Source organism: Pan paniscus, chromosome 7 (genome assembly GCF_029289425.2).
Source record: "Pan paniscus chromosome 7, NHGRI_mPanPan1-v2.0_pri, whole genome shotgun sequence".
NCBI classification, from domain to species: domain Eukaryota; kingdom Metazoa; phylum Chordata; class Mammalia; order Primates; family Hominidae; genus Pan; species Pan paniscus.
This window is the reverse complement of record NC_073256.2, coordinates 26,406,965-26,427,455: the sequence shown is the minus strand read 5'-3', so window position 1 is coordinate 26,427,455 and position 20,491 is coordinate 26,406,965. Positions and strand designations below refer to the sequence as shown.

The window sequence follows — 20,491 nt, the reverse complement described above, 5'->3', positions numbered from 1 at the left end:
TGATGTCTCCTGCTTTTCCCCAAGTGTTTTCTCTGAATGAGCTCTGGGGTCAGAGTCAAGGCAATCAGAGTTATAAATCACTTGAAAGCTGGCCGAGCTGCCTCAAGTGTGTTTTGTTGTCATTGTTTTGACAAAGCACTGAAATGACTTTCCTCAAGCCAAAACTCTTTCAGCACGTATTGATACAGCTTTTCTCATACATGCATTTACATGTGTGTGTTTATGTAGTTCTGCTCATATCTATGTGCAAGCATCACTTGCGTACATATCCAGACCATCCTTTGTGTACATCTGTACCCTTGAATGTTTGTGGGGTCACACATATTTGCATGGGGCTGTGATTCCACATGGGAGTGTCTGTGTGCATGGTCTTTCAGCTTGCTTGTTGTTTGTAAAAACACATGAATGTAGATGAAAGTTTGAGGAAGGTCAAATAAAAATAAATAAATTCAGGGAGGCATCAACGAAGAGAGGTGCAGGCACCATATGTAAGTGGTTCTCACAGTGAATGGTGAAAGTGGCCTTAAGGGCATCTTGTTTTCTTTCTAGAGCTATCTTAGAAATTCTCTTGTATTATTTCCATGTAAAGAGACCCTTGAGTACAAGACTAGTCCCCGAACAGCACCCAACCCCCTGCTCATCTCCTACCTTCTATACTGTGTGTTCCTGGAGAACAGAAACAGATCTTTTTCAACTCTGGAGCCACAGTGCACAATGTCTACCACAAAAGTGGTGTTCAAGAAAGAAGCCAGGAGGGAGGCAGAGAGGAAGGGAGAAAACAAGGGAGGGAGGAGGGATTGAGGGAGGAGGGAAGGGGCAGGCAGAGGAGAGGAGGAAATCAGCCCTATTCATCATGGGTGGACAATTAGCCCATGGTAATAGAACTGAGCTAATAAAGTGCTGGATAAGATAGATGAGCACTAACCCACTGGAGCAAAGGGTGACCCCCTCTCCCACCCACCCTCATGTCTTCTTGGTCCAAGTAAGCTGCTCCCCTGACCCATCCGTGGACTCTTGGCCCTCGGGATAGGGGAGGCCCTTGAGTTGACCTCCGTGAAGTGCATTTGTCTACACAGATGCCTGGGCTGCAGTAGTGTGGGCAAAGCTGAAGCTGTGGGCTGAGCCTGGGTCTTTTCTTGAGGTCCTGCTTCTCTGAATGACTTTGGGTAAATCACTTAATCTCTCCGGGCCTCACCTGCAACCATCCTTATCCCTTAAATGATGTATTGTGTGAGCTCTAAGCTTCCTTCCTGCCCCAGAATGCTGTGATGCCCTGCAGTGCCAGCCAATTCCTGCCTCCTCTGCCATCATGGAGGCTCTGGGTTCTGTTTGTGACAAAGGCCTTGGGAATGTGGCCCTTCCCCTCCAGCCACTGCCTCCTCCCTGGACAGTCACCAGTTCTTGGTAGCCACACAGGCCTAATATTTGAGGAAAACAGTACCACCTCCTGACAAGCAGACAGGATCAAAAACCAAGGTATCCATACTTAAGCACAGGCAAGCACCAAATCTCAGGCCAGATACAGAGGTCGGCATTGGAGGTTGCTCCAGCAAGTCTATGCCCAATATAATTAAATCCACCCAATCCCAGGCCCAGTCCTTTCTTAGTCAAGCGTGCTTCCGGGGCTGCACAGACACCAGCAAATCCTTCCTCGGTTCCCTTGGCTACTCTGGAAGTCCTCTCTTCAATACAGCCCCCTTTCTCTTCTCTGTCCTACTTCTCCCACTGGGTTCCCAGTTTCTCCACATCCTTTTTACTAAGAGAGCATGAGCATGAAGGCCTCTCTTCAGGGAAGCGAGGACAGTTCTCACATTTATCCATTGCACGGACACATTAGCTGCCAGTGATTAAAGAGATCACAGGATCCACTCTCATTTTCAACTTCCCAGGGCACAGGAGAATGGAACAGAGGAGGCTGGCTGCTTCATCTGAGACTGGAAGGGGAGAAGGTGAGTGCAGATGAAGATATTTGCCTTGGGGAGGGAAGAGGGCAGGAAGTCAACTAATACTAATGTTCAAAGCACTTAAGAGCGTTCTGAGAAGGGTCCCCAGGATTAATGCGTCCCATCCCTCTCCTAAAGGACTTTCCTGTCTAGTGAGGGAGACTGGCACATGAGATATAAATGGTAATTTGCATAAAGCATCCTGGAAAAAGCTGCCTAATGCAGCCTACTGAGGGAGTTCCAATAACGGAGTCATTGATTCTGTCTGGAGAAGAATCAAGATAGGCATCCAAGAGGAAGTAGACCTTGAAGACTTTCAGAGGTTTCTGTCTTGTTGACTAGCAATAATAATAACATGCTGCACCTTTGCTGCACCTTGTGGTTCACAAAGCACCCTTGTGGCCTTTGTTCCATTTGATTCCATTTGTTTACGGGTATCCATGCACTTCCACAGCCATTGAGCCTGCTACGCAGCAGGCACAGCTATGGCTCCTAAGATGAAAAAGCGTAGTCTTGGCTCTCCAAGGTTTCAGAAGGGAAGCAAACAAACAATAAGAACGAGGCTAAGTATGAGTTCTGAAGGGATGCATCAAGTTCTTGTGGTGACAAAAGGGAGTGTGGAGCTTAACCCAGGGTTGAGCGTGGAGAGAAAGTTTGGAGATGGAATTAAGATTAGAACGCTTTCGTGGATGCTAGGAATGAGCAGGATGCATAGGGTAACCAGAGGGGCAAGATGGAAGAGAACATTCTGAAACAGCACAAGCAAAGGCAGTGACTGAGCATAGTTAGATGAGTATAGGGAGGAGATGGGGACAGAAGAGCTAAAGATACAAGCAGGCGGGGCACAGTGGCTCACACCTGTAATGCCAACACTTTGGGAGACTGAGGCAGCCAAATTGCTGAGCCCAGGAGTTTGAGACCGGCCTGGGCGACACATCAAAACTCCATCTCTACAAAAAATACAAAAAATTAGCCAGGCATGGTAGCTCACACCTATAGTCCCAGCTATTTGGAAGGCTGAAGTAGGAGAATCACCTAAGACCAGTTGAGGCTACTGTGAGCCAAGATCATGCCATTGCACTCCAGCATGAGTGACAGAGTGAGACCCTATCTCAAAAAAATAAATAAAAATAAAAATAAAAAAGATACAAGCAGATGCAAGATCACCCCCCAGGGCAACCCTGGAGCACAAAGGGCAGTAGAGACAACATCAGAATTACTTGAAGAGCTTTTTTAAAATATACACATCCTGGCCAGGCATGGTGGCACACACCTGTAATCCCAGCACTTCGGGGGCTGAGGTGGGAGGATCCCTTCAGGCCCAGAGTTCGAGAACATCCTGGGCAACATAGCAAGATGCTGTGTCTACAAAAAATTTAAAAATTTCCCAGACATTGGCAGGGCATGGTGGCTCACGCCTATAATCCCAGCACTTCGGGAGGCTGAGGTGGGTGGATCACGAGGTCAAAAGATTGAGACCTTCCTGGCTAACATGGTGAAACCCAGTCTCTACTAAAAATACAAAAAATTAGCTGGGTGTGGTGGCAGGCACGTGTAGTCCCAGCTACTTGGGAGGCTGAGGCAGGAGAATCACTTGAACCCGGGAGGCAGAGGTTGCAGTGAGCCGAGATCGTTCCACTGCACTCCAGCCTGGGTGACAGAGTGAAACTCTGTCTCAAAACCAAACCAAACAAAAAAATTTCCCGATCATGGTGGTGTGTGCCTGCAATCCCAGCTACTTGGGGCGCTGAGGTGGGAGGACTGCTTGAGCCTAGGAGTTCGAGGTTGCAGTGAGCTATGATTATACCATTGCACTCCAGTCCAGGCCACAGAACCAGAACCCAAGATCCTGTCTTTGAAAAAAGTAAAAAACAAAACAAAACCACACATCCCACATCCCCATCTCCCCTTCCCTAGATCCTAGGATTCCTTGGAAGGAGGTACCTGCAGTGGTCTCACAAACTCGTTTTGAAAATAAGAAATAAAACTGAGCAGTATTCTCCATGCAATTCTGATTTCTAAGCCATCCGCTTCATCCCCTGGGTTAAGATGACTGCTGAAATGAATTTCAGCATCTCCCTATCACTCCCTAAATCAAGAAGAGGATTCTCTTCCTGTCTCCTGGGCTTCTGGTTAGAATTAACTATGCTGGGCCCAGTGCTACCCACCTGTAGCCTGAAATTTTGGGATTCATGCTCTGTTTTACATCTCCTCTACAGCAGCACCATTAACCAGGCCTCTGTTGAATGACTTCTGTTGACTCTGTGTATTAGTCTGTTTTTACATTGCTGATAAAGACATACCCAATACAAGAAAATTTACAAAAGACACAGGTTTAATGGACTCACAGTTCCATGTGGCTGGGGAGGCCTCACAATCATGGTGGAAGGTGAAATGCACTACTTACATGGTGGCAGACAAGAGAACAGAACTTGTGCAGGGAAACTCCCCTTTATAAAACCATCAGATCTCGTAAGACTTATTCACTATCATGAGACTAGCATGGGAAAAACCCGCCTCCATGATTCAATTACCTCCCACTGGGTCCGTCCCACAGCACATGGGAATTGTGAGAGCTACAGTTCAAGATGACATTTGGGTGGGAACACAGCCAAACCGTGTCACTCTGCTAGACCCTCTGGCTGTGACCCCTGGCCTGTCTAGATTTCTGGTAGCTCCCAAGCCCTGTCTACACCTGTCTATCAGTCTGTGCACTGACTCAACAGCTTGGGTTAGGGTTAGGGTCAGCTTAGTCTCATCCCTGGTCCTAGTCAGCCCTATCAATTGCATCACCTGTCCCAAGATGGCAGATTGAAGCTTCCCAGGTTTCACAGGGACTGCAGGATGACTGGCAAGTCTTTTCAGTGGAAGAGGGAGGGACTTCTTTCCAAACACGAGAATGAGAATATACAAAGGAATAAAAAACATAACAAGTCTTAAAACAATTTGGGACTTGAGAAACTGCAAAAAAACACAGTGTGGCTGCAGCATGTGGCACGAAGCAAGGGGCAGGGAGGATGACGCTGGGAAGCCAGCACAGAATGAGCCCTGGAAGGGCCTTATTGACAGAAGACCTGCCCGTGGGGTATAAAACACTTCCATATGTGATCATTTGGGGGTTGTCAGTCAGCTTTCTAATCTCTGAATTATTGGGCTTCTGTTTTCTTAGAAAGTTTCTCAATGGTAAAGTTGTCATTTAAAATTAAGCTGGGTCCCAATAAATAATATAGTGAGTATCTAGTGACACTAAGGATAGTAGAGAGAGGTTGAACTTGAGATTTATGAAAGAAGCAAAATCAGGAGGCTGTTTTGAATCATTGAGGGGATATATTAGCCAAGGATACTTTTGATTACCAGAACATTCAACACAAACTGGCATAAGCGAAAAGGAAACTGGTTTGCTCATGTAACGGGAAAAGTGCAGCAGTAAAGTGGGCTTCAGATGTGCTTCACTGAGAGGGACCCTGGGCCCCGACTCTTTCTCTGTGATCCACTGGGCTCTGCCTCCCTCGGTGATGGGCTGTGTCCTCCTGCTGGGTTTCTTCATGGTAGTCAAAAGGCTGAACTTGTTTCAACCTCATGGTTGTGCACCACCTTCTTCAAAGCAAAAAAGAGGTTTTCCTTTCTTCAGCTATCACACAAAAGCCATTCATTTACTCTATTTGGACCAGTCAGAACCAATCTCAGGGCCAGGGGAGGGCCACACAATGAATGATGTGGGCCAACCTCTAAGCCAATTTCTATGGCAAGAGAGATGAAAACATTAAAGGATTTGTTCAAGGGCCTTGGACTAATCAGGGCCCACCATGTGGGCTAGGGGTAGAGTAAACTCTGCTGCAACTGCATAGCAAATACCCAGGGAGGCAGGTGGGAGAGGAGTAATTCCACAAATTAAAATCTGGGCACTGTGAGCAATAGGAGAGAGAAGGAATGGATATTGGGTAAGAAGCCAACCCTTGTCCATGCTAGAGGGTGAGGAAGGAGAGACTAGGGACTCTCTGACTCTGAGACTGTGGATGTTAAACAACCTTAACAAAGCCTGGAGATACAGAAGATTAAGTTTGGGGGCAGGCAGAGAGTTGAGGGAGAATAATAAATTTGTTATTGAATTTTAAGTGACTAAAGGACACAGATATAAGTGGAGATGTTTGATGATCAATTCTGGATCTTTCCAGGAACCCCACACCAGGGAAACCACCACTAAATGATCCCACTGTTTATCCCAACACTGTACTGAGTCTCTTTAGAGTTTTGAAAAACTCCACAGTTATTGATTAGCCATTAGTGATTCCCTCCGTCCCGGCATAAGTATTTCCTCTTCTTTAGTGCAACAACCTCCAAATAACTGGAAATGGGGCTGAGCAGGTGCAGATTGGAAGACAAAACACCCCTCTTAATGTGAAAAATTAATTTGTGGCTCTAATTGCTTCAAACTCCAAAGGAAAAAAGAAAATCTCCATTCTCCCAGCATTCAAAATAGAACACAGGCTTTATTTGAATAAAGAAAATAATCTGTCAAGGGAAAAATAAGGACTTATGCTGCTCAGATGTCAATCTTAACAACATTGTAAAGGAAAAGCAGGTTTAATTACAGTCAAATCTACATAGAATCACTTTTGAATGGTGTGCACAGGAGCCTAAAGGTCTAAGATTTAGACTTGACAAGATACTTCAACAAAGGCTCGTGGAAACAGCCAAGTGTCACGGGGTGTGGTGGGGGAGACTTGACTCTGGACTGGAGTTCTGTCATACAGAATAGAGGGGGCCAAAGAAAAATGTTCTCAAGTTGCCTTGTGAATCTATTAAATCATCACAGAAAATTAAATCTAGACTCTCTTCCCCAAAGTATTTTATTTTCTAGAACACAGCCTTAATGGTTGTCCTATATCCTTGTGAAGAACACACAAAGAAATGGCCTGGAATTTTCCAGTTTACCAATGTTAAAACAGAGGCTAAGAGAAAGGGCCCATCTGAAGCGATCCAGAAAACCAGTGGTGGCTCTGAACTTGAGGAACTAGAGCGATACTGCATCTCAGAAGCCAGGCCTCCGAGCCATCAACCAAAAATAAAAGGCAGTTAGCGTCACTCTACAGAACATAAGCCTACCCTTACCCATCTTTCCTAAGCCTTCCCCTCCCATTCCCCCATAAAAAGAATTTGCAGAGAAAAGTAACCCATGTCCTCTTAGCGAAGCAATTTCTCTGCACCAGGGTCTGCAAACATTGGAGGGAGGATCTAGACAATTCAAAAGAATATATGCTTTACTAAGCTTGAAGGGACATACCTCACAGGGCACCTGTGGGTCTGCAGCCAGATGGGTGCCCTCTGGCCCTGTGCCCAGGCCACTCTGCCCAGGCAGTGCAAATGGCCTCTCTTCAGCTCCCATCACTAGTCTAATCATGACTATACTAGCTCCCTAAGGGGAAAAAAAAGTTTCTTTTTTTCCTTTATCTCTGTCTCTCTTTTTTTTCTTTTTTTTCTTTTTTTTTTTTTTAAGACAGAATCTCGCTCTGTTGCCCAGGCTGGAGTGCAGTGGTGCAATCTCGGCTCACTACTGCAACCTCTGCCTCCCAGGTTCAAGCGATTCTCCTGCCTCTGCCTCCTGAATAGCTGAGATTACAGGTGCCCACCACCACACCTGGCTAATTTTTGTATTTTTAGTAGAGATGGGGTTTCACCATCTTGGCCAGGCTGCTCTCGAACTCCTGACCTCATGATCCACCCGCCTCAACCTCCTAAAGTGCTGGGATTACAGGTGTGAGCCACTGCACCTGGCCAAAAAAACATGTTTCTATGCCTTCTCTCTTCTTGTTTTCTTTCCCTTCTCTTTCTATTCATAGAAAAGCCACCGCAGGAACTCAGTTCTTGGTACTGTGTTTGTCTCCGCACTCCTGTGTTACATCTCCTGAGATCTTTAGGAGCATCAAGAAAGCACTGGAAAAACCAAAAAGGATAATAGAACCTATAAATATATCAAGGCAGTAAACTGGGTCTATTATCAACTCCGAAAACAAGGGCTGAGTCACACGTAGCATACGCAGACAGGAGTACTTCATGCTAGGAATGTCTTCCCTTAGGACAATGTTCAGGGACCAGAATGGGGCCTGCAGAAGTCAGAACATTCCAGCTGCTTCACAGATCATTCTCCGGGAACCCCTGAAGAGGTTCCCTGAGGGCAGTATGAAGACAACAGAAACATTGGTTGCGAATCAATGACTGTGCACCATAGAATGACAGTTACACACGCTTCGTTATGCAATTAACGTGAATATAATCCTACAAACAACAATAAGAAGTATGTACAGGCTTCTGATATTAACTTCCAGTCTCCCAGCATTAAGGAACTATTGAAACCCCTTAGTCAGACGTGACAAGGAGTTGCTTTTGTCTCATCCCGTAGAGACTCATTTTCTTCCCACATTATCCAGCCTCTGTGATCTCTGTGTCCCAGGCTGTTCTTGTTCCCTGCCAGTCTGTGCCAGAATGGTTACTTCCTGATATCAGTGTCATTATTATTAATTGCAGAAAATACCTGCCTCTTGGCCTTGGATTTTAGAAACAGGCTGCATCTGCTGTGGTTACAGAAGAGTGCCTACTTTCCTTTCAGTGCTCTCCGCTGAATGCCCAGTTGTCAATAATTTACCATTTCAGGGCTGGCTTTTTCTTCTACATGATTGTGGCTTTGTGTCTCTCTCTGAGTACCTCTGCCTGTGAGCTCTGTGTTCCCCAAACTTCCTAAAAGAAGACTGGGGACGTTATCAGCTTGCTCCTTTTGACAGGAATAGCAATTTGCAAATCCAAATGGAAATTGTTTCTCTTCCCCAACACAGCGAAAACTCTCTCTGTAGTGTTAGAACACATTTGGTAAATGTGCCCCTGACCACAGTCAGTTCTTCTTGCAGCCTGACTCTGGTATAGCAGTGTAATTGTATGAAAGACTCAATTAAAACCATGCAAGTTTCAAGGATACATGATCCTAGATAATCAATCCTATTTTTGCCATAACATACCTTTTACTTTCTAGGAATTGGCAGAGGGTTGGTTACTGTAGGCAGAATCTGTAATTAGTAATCAAATATATTTAAATGACAGAATCTATTCCAGTAGAATGTTTTACCCCAACTTGCTTTAGATCTAGATATAATATCTAGATATGAGGAACCTGATTACAATCCTGTATGGGGTGTTTGGACCCTGGATCTATAAAACAGCACTTCTATCAAACTATATGTGACAGACCCTTATGTAAACTTAAAACAGTTGTTTCTATGAATCAGTAATTAGTATTTGTTCTCAGCTAAAACATTTTGAGGCTAGGTGCGGTGGCTCACGCCTGTAATCCCAGCACTTTGGGAGGCCAAGGCAGGCAGATCACGAGGTCAGGAGTTCGAGACCAGCCTGACCAACATGGTGAAACCCCGTCTCTACTAAAAATACAAAAATTAGCTGGGCTTGGTGGCGTGTGCCTGTAATCCCAGCTACTTAGGAGGCTGAGGCAGGAGAATCACTTGAACGTGGGAGGTGGAGGTTGCAGTGAGCCGAGATCCTGCCACTGCACTCCGGCCTGGGCGACAGAGCAAGACTCTGTCTCAAAAAAAAAAAAAAAAAAAAAAATTGAAATGTATTTCCAGGTGGAAACAACCTAAATGTTCATATCATTGGAAAATTTTTGCATGAATGGATAAACAGAATGTGGTAGATACATATTGTGGAACATTATTCAACCTTAAAAAGGAAGGAAATTCTGAGCCATGCTATAACATGGGGAAACCTTAAGGACATTAAGTGAAATAAGCCAGTCACAAAATGACAACTACCATATGAGATACTTAGAGTAGTCAAATTTTTACATAGAGAAAGTAGGCCAGGCACAGTGGCTCAATACCTGTAATCCCAGCACTTTGGGAGGCTGAGGTGGACAGATTGCTTGAGCTCAGGAGTTCAAGTCCAGCCTGGGCAACATGGTAAAACCCCATCTTCACAAAAACACACAAAAATTAGCCAGGCATGGTGGCACATCCCTGTGGTCCCAGTTACTGAGGCTGAGGTGGGAGGATTGCTTGAGCCTGAGAGTCAGAGGTTGCAATGAGCTGACATCCTGCCACTACACTCCAGCCTGGAGGCCAGAGCGAGACCCTGTCTCAAAAAAAAAATTAAAAAAGAAAGAAAGTAGAATGGTGGTTGCCAAGGGCCAGGCACGGTGGCTCACACCTGTAATTCCATCACTTCGGGAGGCCGAGGGGGGTGGATCGCCTGAGGTCAGGAGTTCAAGACCAGCCTGGCCAACATAGTGAAACCCCGTATCTACTAAGAAATTACAAAAATTAGCCAGGTGTGGTGGCGAGCACCTGTAATCCCCACTATTCAGGAGGCTGAGGCAGGAGACTCTCTTCAGTCTGGGAGGCAGAGATTGCAGTGAACCAAGACCATGCCACTAAACTTCAGCCTGGGTGACAGAGCAAGACTCCATCTCAAAAAAAAAAAAAAAAAAAAAAAGGAATGGTGGTTGTCAGGGGTTGTAGGGAAGGAAAGAAAATGAGTTATTGTTAAGAAATACCAAGTTTCAGTTTGGGTAGATGAAAAAAGTTCTAGAGACACTGGGGGGTGATGATTGCACAACCACATGAATGTACCTAGTGCCACTGAACTGTACACTTAGAAATGGTTAAAATGGTGGATTTTATGTTATATGTATTTACCACAAGTTTTTAAACGTGATATAAAAAAGTTCATTTCCAAGTGAGGATTTTTAATATTTCCTAAAATATCTGACTCTGTGGTTAAAATGGCTTCCAAATGACACAGATTAGTTCTCCTGTGATCTTAACAATATATACAGAATACCCAGAATCTCACACACTTGAGAATATGGTGACATCCAGCTGCAAAGATTTCAAAGTTCAGAGCAACAAACCACTAGGGCTTTTTCTTGGTTTTCTGGACAACGCACCTAAAAGGCTTTTCTGTTCTTCAAAATCCTAAAAGGAATGTCTTGTAGTTCTACTCACAGGGGAAGTAGATAGGCTAAGAAGGCAAATGCACGGCAAATCATTCTCCATGACAAATCACAATGAACACTCTGCTTTGCTTTGCTGCTGCAGCCAATGACCCCGGAAGCAGTGTTGTTCACCATTGCGCCTCCCAGGGCTCCTCCACCTGGTGCCTCCCTCACCCTGTCTGTGGCTCTCCTGCCTAGACATGTCCTGTCCACTGAACTGAATTGGAGGAAGGAAATGTTTGTCATTAGGAACCAATTACTCAAAGATACAAAGTATATATGTACATACATTTTCCTTTTTTTTTTTCATTTTTCTAACTTTTATTTTAAGTTCAGGGGTATATGTGCAGGTTTGTTACATAGGTAATAAATTTGTATCATGGGGGTTCATTGTGCAGATGATGTTGTCACCCTGGTATTAAGGCCAGTACCCATTAGTTATTTTTCCTGATCTTCTCCCTCCTCCCACCCTCCTCCCTCCTATAGGCCCCAGTGTGTGTCGTTTCTATTCTCATTTTCAAAGAGAGATCTCTGAAGGCCTCACATTACCTGTTCCAGATAACTTTTGACAACAGCAGCTTCAAATAAGGTAAATATTCATCACCACATACAAGCTGAAACGAAAATAAGTCATCATTGGAATCCTAATGAAAATAAGTCCTTAAAACAATCCTTCTTTTCTTTTTTCGGGAACTCTGTGGATGGCTATGCATTTGGTTCCTTTTCTCATGTCTGACTCTGTTTCTGGGGGTGTCATGTGGCAAAAAATAAAATAAAACTAAAAATAAAAACATTTTAAAAAGGAGGAGGATGGGCTTTTAAGCCAGAGAGAGAGAGATCCCATTCCTGGCCCTCCCGTGTGCCAATTGAGCAGCTCTGGCTCTCCGGACGCCCCAAGCTGTCTATCTGAAGATGGTAACACAGGCATCCATGCTGCAAGATTGTAGCAAGGATTAGAAATTATGTATGAACAGCATTTGAAGCAGTGTGCAATAAATTATGTCAATGATCCTGATGTCTGCATCGCAAAGACAGTGGCGTATGTCTCACACCAATACCTTTACACTGCTCGGCGCAACCACACCTCCCTCACCATCCCCCAGGAAAAGGTGCTCTGCTCAGAGTCCCGGGAGACAGCACACCCAAGGTGGCCCAGATTCTTTCTCCTTAAACTATTGCCTGTTTTATCAGTGTGGAAAACTGGGCAAATAGCACAATCACAGTAAGAGTCTCCCCATCCGTAAATGTTGCATCAGGCCAGGTACAGTGGCTCACACCTGTAATCCCAGCACTTTGGGAGGCCGAGGCAAGTGGATTGCTTGAGCTCAGGAGTTCAAGACCAGCCTGGGCAATGTGGCAAAACTCTGCCTCTACTAAAACTACAAAAAATTAGCCGGGTGTGGTGGTGCATGCCTGTAGCCCCTGCTATTCAGGAGGCTGAGGTGGGAGAATAGCTTGAGCCTGGAAGGCTGAGATTGCAGTGAACTGAGGTTGTAGCAGTGCACTCCAGTCTTGCGACAGAGACCCTGTCTCTAAATAAATAAATAAATGCTGCATCAGGCCTCAATGCTTGAGACCTAAATCTGACTTATATCTGTTTTGGCCAAATTCCATGCTGATCCTCTAGAGACAGCACCCAAGCCACAGGACCGCTTAGTATTTTCTCCGCACCGCCATGGTTCCTCACTGCTGTGGTTCTCTTTCTTCTTCCCATTTCCCACTATTGTTCTGTTTCCTTTCATATAGACTATTCCAGAAATATGAACATTAAAGCTTAAGAACAGAGTTCAGCCTGTAATCTCAGCACTTTGGGAGGCCAAGGTGGGTGGATCACTTGAGGCCAGGAGTTTTAGGCGAGCCTGGACAACATGGAGAAACCTCGTCTCTACTAAAAATACAAAAATTACCCAGGCATGGTGGTGCAAGCCTGTAATCCCAGCTATTCAGGAGGCTGAGGCAGGAGAATTGCTTAAACTCAGGAGGCAGAGATTGCAGTGAGCTGAGATCGCGCCATTGCACTCCAGCCTGGGCAACAGAATGAGACTCCATCTAAAAAAAAAAAAAAAAAAAAGAACAGAGTTCAGTTCTTATTTAATACAACTCATTCTTCATCATAGGAAATGCTTATGCATATTCAGAGAAGAATAACAAATATGGTCTGTCGTGTCTTCCAGAACTTGGTATCTTCCTCCTTTACCATTGGTGCTACCACCGAGGGACACGAATGCATGCTAATCACAGATACTTAGTCAACTCATCTTTCTGCCTCGCCTTGCCCTATCTCAGGGAGCCTTCTCTCAGTGTCCCTGCAAGTGACCTTATCCCCTCAACCACAGCTGGTTGGATCAGGGATGACTACCTGATCCAAGCTGGGCCAATCGGATTCTTTTTTAAGAAGTGATTATTGAAATACAGGAGTTCTAGCTGGCCTCCTGGGAGTACTTAAGCTGGAAACTGATCAAAACTGGGAAGACTACATCAGGTCCACATGGAAGTAGAACTGAGAAATGGAGTCTGCAGAAAGCAAAAATGAAGCAGATAGCCAGAGAGAAGCAGATGAGAATATGCACAGGTCAGAGAGAGAGGGAGAGAGAGAGTGGAGAGAAAGTCTTCCTGTCTGAGGGCTTTCTAATTGCTGGTTCCAGCCATTCCTAAGACCCAGAAATGTATCCTTGGGTTCTTTGAGAGACACTGGTATCCTTCTGATGGCTTTCTCTTTTTGCTTAAATTAATGTGAATGGAGTTAATTTAAGTTAACTCCATTAACTTTGGAGTTAATTTAAGTTAACTCCATTAACTTTGGAATTAATGTTCCTTGAAAGCAAAGAGTCCCTGTAACAATGCTTCTTATCTTAGCTACTCACCCAATTGGGTGATGCCATCACCATCGCCACCAGCAATCACAATGGAACCCATTCCTCTTGAGTGCAGGGAGTTGGGAGCCAGCACCCCTTAGACAGCAGAGCCAAATGCCAAAAGCGCAACATACTAGCTTGTAGTAGCATTTGTTAGCCAAATGGTGTGCTGGCAAATGTCTAACAACCAACTCACCTGGAGAAAAAAAAAACCGAGTTTGAAAGATTTGCCAATTTCCATGGTGTAAATAGCCCCACCATTGCCACTTCTAATGTTATATTGCTGAACACAGACTTTGGAAAAGATACTCACAGTGGACTCTTGGGGGTCAGGACAAGTGGCTATCTAGCCTACATTTTCTGATTTAGAAATACTTCCTGGCTCCCTTTTATGACTTGGTTCTTGTCATCTCACTCTTGGGTTAATGCTTTAGAGTGTTATTAGCTCTATGTCTTTTATTCTGAACCAATTTAAATCTCTTTTGGAGAAGGCATAGGAAAATCATTTTTAAAATACAGCCTCATTCTTCTCTGAGAACCATAGTTTTATGCCCTCTCAAACTCTAAGAGAATAATAATAATACTGAACACTCATATAGCAATTCACAGTGTCTAAATTATCTCAATGGCATGCTATGGTGGCTAGAACATAACTTTGCCATCACACTGACCTACTTTGAATCCCTGCATAAAGGATGCATTTGGTAAATGTTAGATTTCCTTTCACACATAACGACTCATTTGCTCCAAGTATTCATCCAGCCTCAGTGTTGATCTTGTGCATGACAGCCAAAATCAGAAAAGACTCCTAAACAAAGGCTACAACTTTCTCAAGGGATCAGTTGTCCCTTTTAGAAAGGCAGAGCTGACTCTTTAGCTGAGGCTGGAGGCAGAACACACCTGAGTCCAGTTTTAAGAAACCTCACACACTCCCTTTCAGAGACCAGAAGGAAAGCTGGACCCCAATGCTGCACTTCTTGTGTTCTACTTTGAACTGAGTTTTTGTCCTCTGGTTCTGCTTGCAAGAGACAAATGAGACAAGAATTCACGGGAATCATCTCCCTCTGTAGACTGCCAAAGATGCACATCACCCTAGCAACCGCAGAGGGAGAAATGCCCTTTGCTGGTGTGCAGTGGGGGTGTCTCAGTGGTTCTCCTGTTAGGTTTCAGCTTCAGCTCAAACCATTTCCAGTTTTACCTTTCCAGTGATTTGATAACAAACACTGGAGCATGAACCAACTTGACCCATCATTCCTTCAACTCCCCTCACTCTTGACTATCCGCTACCCCTGGTTTGGAAGAAACCTAAATGTCCCAGGCCCCATTAGTCTCTGGGTCTTTGAGAACCAAGGAGGTAACTTTCCCATGAGCAAATGGCTCCCCAAACCCTGCCTGGAGAGCTTTCAAGTCAAGACAAAGACTTTATCTCATAGCTTCTTCAGTAGGGTCTTGTGTTTTGGACAACAGTTTTGAAAATCCTTAGCAACACATTTCTTTAAGTGGAATCTCATATCAAAGTCCTAAAAGAGATTAAAAAAAAAAAGTAGAGCTGTTTCTTTATGGCCTTTTAAGTCTTTTTTTCAGATCTCAAAAAAATTAGAAGTTGAATTAGAAATTGAAACTGGTTGAATTGCAGTGAGGGCCCCAAGAGACTCCTGCAGACCTGAGCCCTGGACTCTCGCTTATTGAAAAGCCCTTAACACATGGCAGGGAAACCCTAGGGCTCCTAGGGCTCAGTTTGAAAACCACTGCACTAGGAAGCTCTTTCTCTGCCTGTGTGCAGGATCAGGAGCATCCAAAGTGAGTTGACAGCTGGGGGCAAGGAAACCGGTTAGTAGTTTGCTACAGTTGATCAAAGGAATGTTAAAAAGACCTGAACTACCTACAGGTCTTTTTAGGGGGAGACATTCCAGGGACAGAGTAACTAGGACTGGGCAACTAACTGGATGTGAGAGTCACAAGAGAGGACAAAGATGCCTCTGATTTTTCAAGCTTGTGTGACTGCGAAAATTATGGTAGAAATTCAGTAGAAATGGCACTCAGGAAGAGAAGGAAATAATCCATTTGGTTTGGGGCATGCCATGTATTTTGTCTGGACTAGTTTAGCTTCTCTCTTTGAAACATCCTGGGAGCACTTCTATCCTAGATTGAGAAGGTGACCTGTCCACAAGTTCCCGTAGGAAACCAGGAGGGAGCAATGGCCCCATCATGCCTCCTGGGCAAACATGCATAAGACACAAAGCACAAAAATATATGCCAGTTGCAAGGGAATAGGACTCCAGGCTGTGAAGTCTATTTACCCCAAAGTCATGGACAAATGGTCAAGATCAAGCTTCTAAATAAAAATGTGTTCTCTCTCCAGGCTCAGCCCTTCTGAGGACATGAGCTGGCAGCATTGCTCTCAGCCAGAATGCTGTCAGATCAGATAGTTGACAAATGTTTGCTCAGAGCCTGCTATGTTGGGGTTAGCCTAGAGAGGTGAGATTACTGGCTGTCCTCAAGATTCAAGCAGCCTAAGCACACAGATGGGGTCACCCAGACCACGGTTTATTCTCCAGAGTGAGTTCATTTGTTTATCACAGAGTGATCCACAAATAGTGACTTCATGCAGTTATGACCAGGGCTTCTCTGTGCTCCATGACCCAGGCTGGATACACTTGGCTGTCACAGTTAGAAAGCTGTCACAGGAAGATCTTCTAGTGCCAATCTCCTTTCTCCCTCTGTTTGCCACTGGATCACCAGAGAAGGCAGATGGTGCCCTGCAAACACATCCAGAAACCAGGCAAATGTGACTCACGTTGATAATGGAAATCCAGCAGTGGGCACACCATCGCATGGGAATAACCGCTGCAATGAGATCCCGCAGGGAGGTGGGAGAGGCAAACTTCAGGTCAACTCAAAGAAGAACGACCTTGATGGTTGAGAGCACAGCCTGCAGAGTCAGTCTGCCTGGGCTTGAGTCCTTCCTCCCTCCACCAGTTACCGGCTGTGAAACCTCTCTGTGCCTTAGTTTATACGTCTTTCAGAAGGGAATAATGATTAATACCTCCTAAGCTGGATATAAGCATAAAGAGAGATAAGCCACATAGAGATTTCAGCACAGCAGTGTCCACATACCCAATACGTGGTGATCATTCTTAAGTTCCATTCCACAAAGGAGTGGGATGCACCAGGGGTAGGAGGTGCCCTATCATGTGGTTTTCCACCCAGCATTTGGACACCTTTGTCAATAAATGATGCAGAGAGATTTCAGTGTGGGTGGGGAGCTGACTCTTTTGCTTACTCTGAAGTCACTTTCACAGCTGAGACTGAAATATGGAGTCCAGACATAGCCTTTCTTCGTGAGCGCCTGCATCACCCCATGTTCATGCTGCCAGCATTCACAGGACACCTACTCCGCCCAAAGCATCATGCACTGTGTCAACAGTCGAGGAATTTTAACCCCAAAGACAAGGCAAGCTTGTGTACAGCCAGTCACTGTAGCCCTGGCTCTAAAGACCCCAGGAGAAGGACGTAGACCAGGCTACGTGCACTAATCAAACGAGGACTTGTTTTCTATTTCTGCCTTTGGGATTATCTAAGGGATTGGCAGGTCTGTAAATCGCTCCAAGCTGCTTGACCACGCAGACACCAGACCTGCTACCGAAAACACCCTGCCAAGCATGATGCTGTTTATCAAAACAAGGTCTTCAAAAATATTTTCTCTCAATTTCCACTCGATTTCCTAATCAAGAAATAGATAATCCCAGGAGAAAATCAGCTTGCATTTCTCTTCTTCTTTCTGTCTGTCTCTCAGCCTCTCTGTCTCACTCTGCCTCCTTCTCTCCCTCCTTTCTTTCCCTCTCTCCCCACCCCCTCTAGCTTTTATCATTTTAAGCTGTATGCATGCCATTCTTCAGGGGATTAAAGTCAAATTTAGTCTTCTGCAATTGTTATTACCTACCCCTCGGCTTATGAGATGCATTTGCCTGCATTTGTAATGCATCAATAACTTCCACTCTCCTCCACTTGTAAACAATGCATTATATTAAATAGCCTGTGTGTAGCCTTGTATTGAAACAGACGATAAATTAGGACTTCCAGTTCTTGGTTTTTACTGATTCCTAAACCTGCCAGTTACGTGCCTGTCCGCCCCACTGAACATTCTCTCTAAAGCTGAGAATGCACAAAGCCCTTGTTCACCGTTCCTCCTGTCTCCATCACTGCTGCCGGCTGTCAGTTTCACACCACCAAGCAGATTGTAATTGGCAGGATGAGGTGCAGAAATAGTGAATGGTTTGAATACGTGGTTCTCACCATACACACATGCACACACTCACAAAATCCAAAATTTCCCTCTCTCTCTCTCTCTCTCACACACACACAGACGCACGTCTTTCTGACTTACAATGTTCTGCAAATTTAGCGACTTGATTTGTGAAGCTTCTAATCAGAATCCACAAGGGCTGCCCTCGTTTTCTAGCCCATGGATTGGAAGCAAGCAGAGAAAGGAAACACAATGCAATCAACACCCAGTCCCATTCTAACACAGCCAGGCCTTCCCGGTCCTGGACGGATGTTGCTTTGGGAATGTGCCCTGCTGGGAGCCAGCCCTTATGTTTTGTCAGGAAGCTTCTCTGGGATCTGAAATCTGCAAACTTCTCAAGAACTGTAATCACCCTGTCCAGCCTTGAGTGAGGTCCCGGAGCAAAGAGCAAAAACTCTGGAAAGAGGAATCTAGCTCAAAGAATCTTGCATCGTTTATACAGATCTTTCCCCTCAGAGCAATGAAAACTCAGCATCAATCTTTCCAGTCGGTGTATTCCATCATCTACCAGTCTTTTGCAAACTCAAATCTAGATGAATTGGATCATTTAAAGCAGCGTTTCTCAACCTGGGCACTATTGATGTTTTAATCCAGATCATTTAATTCTTCATCACAGGGGGGCTGCCCTGTGCACGGTAGGATGTTTGGCAGCATCCCTGGCCTCTATTTACTTAGATACCAGTAGTACCTCCTCCCAAGCGTGACAATCAAAAACATCTCCAGATATTGCCAAATGGTCCCCGCAGGGCAAAATCGCCTTGGTCGAGAACCACAGTGACAGTTATATTTAGTCTTGAAGTCTGCCCATCTTTACAGGATTTCACATCTAATAAAGGCCAGAGGGTTCCTCTAGTCCTGTGGTTCTCAGAATGTAGTCCCCAGACCAGCAGCATCAGCATCACCTAGGAACTTTTTGGAAATGCATTGAGCCCCACCCCAGATACATGTAGTCAGAAATTCCAGGGAGGGGGCCTGACAATCGGTGTTTTAATGAGCATCCTGGGTAATTCCAATGCAAGCTACAGTTCAAGAACCGCTTCGCTCCTCCAACCTCTCATTATTACAAATAGAAAAATCAAGACCCAGAGAGGTAAAGAGACTTCCCCAAAGTCACAGAGCTTTGTTTTTCTTTTCCTTTTCTTTTTTTTTTTTATACACAGAGTCTTGCTCTGTAACCCAATGGCATGATCTCAGCTCACTGCAACCTCCACCTCCCAGGTTCAAGCTATTCTCCTGCCTCAGCCTCCTGGGTAACTGGGATTACAGGTGCATGCCACCACACCCAGCTAATTTTTTGTATTTTTTTAGTAGAGACAGGGTTTTACCGTGTTGGTCAGGCTGGTCTTGAACTCCTGACCTCAAGCGATCCACCTGTCTCAGCCTCCGAAAGTGCTGCGCTTACTGGCATGAGCCACCATGCCCAGCCTCCCAAAGTCACAGAGCTACTTTGAGAGGCAGACTGTCTACCACCTGAACCAAAGCACTTACCACTCAATCACTCTCCCGTGCACCACCCTGGACCACTTCCCCATCTCACGCTTCAGCCCTCTTGCCCCTTTTCTGAATTGCACTATTCTTTGTGCTTGTTTTCCTGATCTTTTACCCTTTGTGAGATATTGTGCACTAACTAGGCTGAGATTGAGTTTAGCAATCTCTGTTTATACTTCCTGCTAGCAGTGGAGCGCATGGCAGTGTGTACGGCAGTGAGCACAGGTCTGCGTGGCTGTTTTGTGGGTGATCTCTGTTTGTGTGTCTATGTGTGTGCCTTTATGGCTGTGGCCATATGCATGCATCCAAGCATGTGTGTGCATGTGTTAGTTTTCTTGGGCTGCCATAACAAAGTGCCACAGACTTACACAACAGAAAGGTATTGTCTCACAGTTCTGGAGGTTGGAGGTCTGAGATTAAAATTTTGGGAGGTTTGGTTTCATCTGAGGCCCTCTTCTTGATGCCTCATCACGCACTCTGCCCTCTGTGCTGTGCCCCTGCCATCTCCTCTTCCCATAAGGTCACAGTCACATTGGAAGGGTCCATCCTAATGGTCTCATTTTGACTTTATCACCTCTTTAAAGTCCTTATTGCCAAATACAGTCACAGTACTGGGTGTTGGGAATTCAACATACAAATTCTAGGAGGACACAACCGAGCTCATAACAGTGCACAGAAAGGGGACATGAAAGTCAGAGGCTGTCTTTGAGCGGCCACGCTCCCCTCTCTGGCCCACATCTCCAAATGCAGGATCAGTAACCTGTGACCACCGCTGGCAGCTTGTCCCTTAATTTGAGGGCCAGTGGCAGGCATGAATCTTGTCAGGCAGATTTCAGGCAGGCAGAAACTGACATGTTCCTTCTTTCAGATCAAAAGACTATAAAACTCATCTCTTGGGGCT

General features: G+C 45.1%; 1 long non-coding RNA gene across 2 annotated transcripts in view; it reads right to left on the bottom strand.

The window, feature by feature from the left end:
• Nucleotides 1–6,419: 6,419 nt before the first annotated feature.
• LOC129398567 (uncharacterized) overlaps nt 6,420–20,491 on the bottom strand; it is a 55,907-nt gene continuing 41,835 nt past the window's right edge. The window contains exons 3-5 of one of the 2 annotated variants that reach the window (XR_008626327.2): nt 12,849–12,990; nt 11,491–11,555; nt 6,420–7,877 (exon numbers count right to left, since the gene is read on the bottom strand). This is a non-coding gene — a long non-coding RNA (uncharacterized LOC129398567). Of the gene's footprint in view, nt 11,556–12,848; nt 12,991–20,491 lie in introns of both variants that reach the window. The other variant, XR_008626326.2, reaches the window with a different exon arrangement.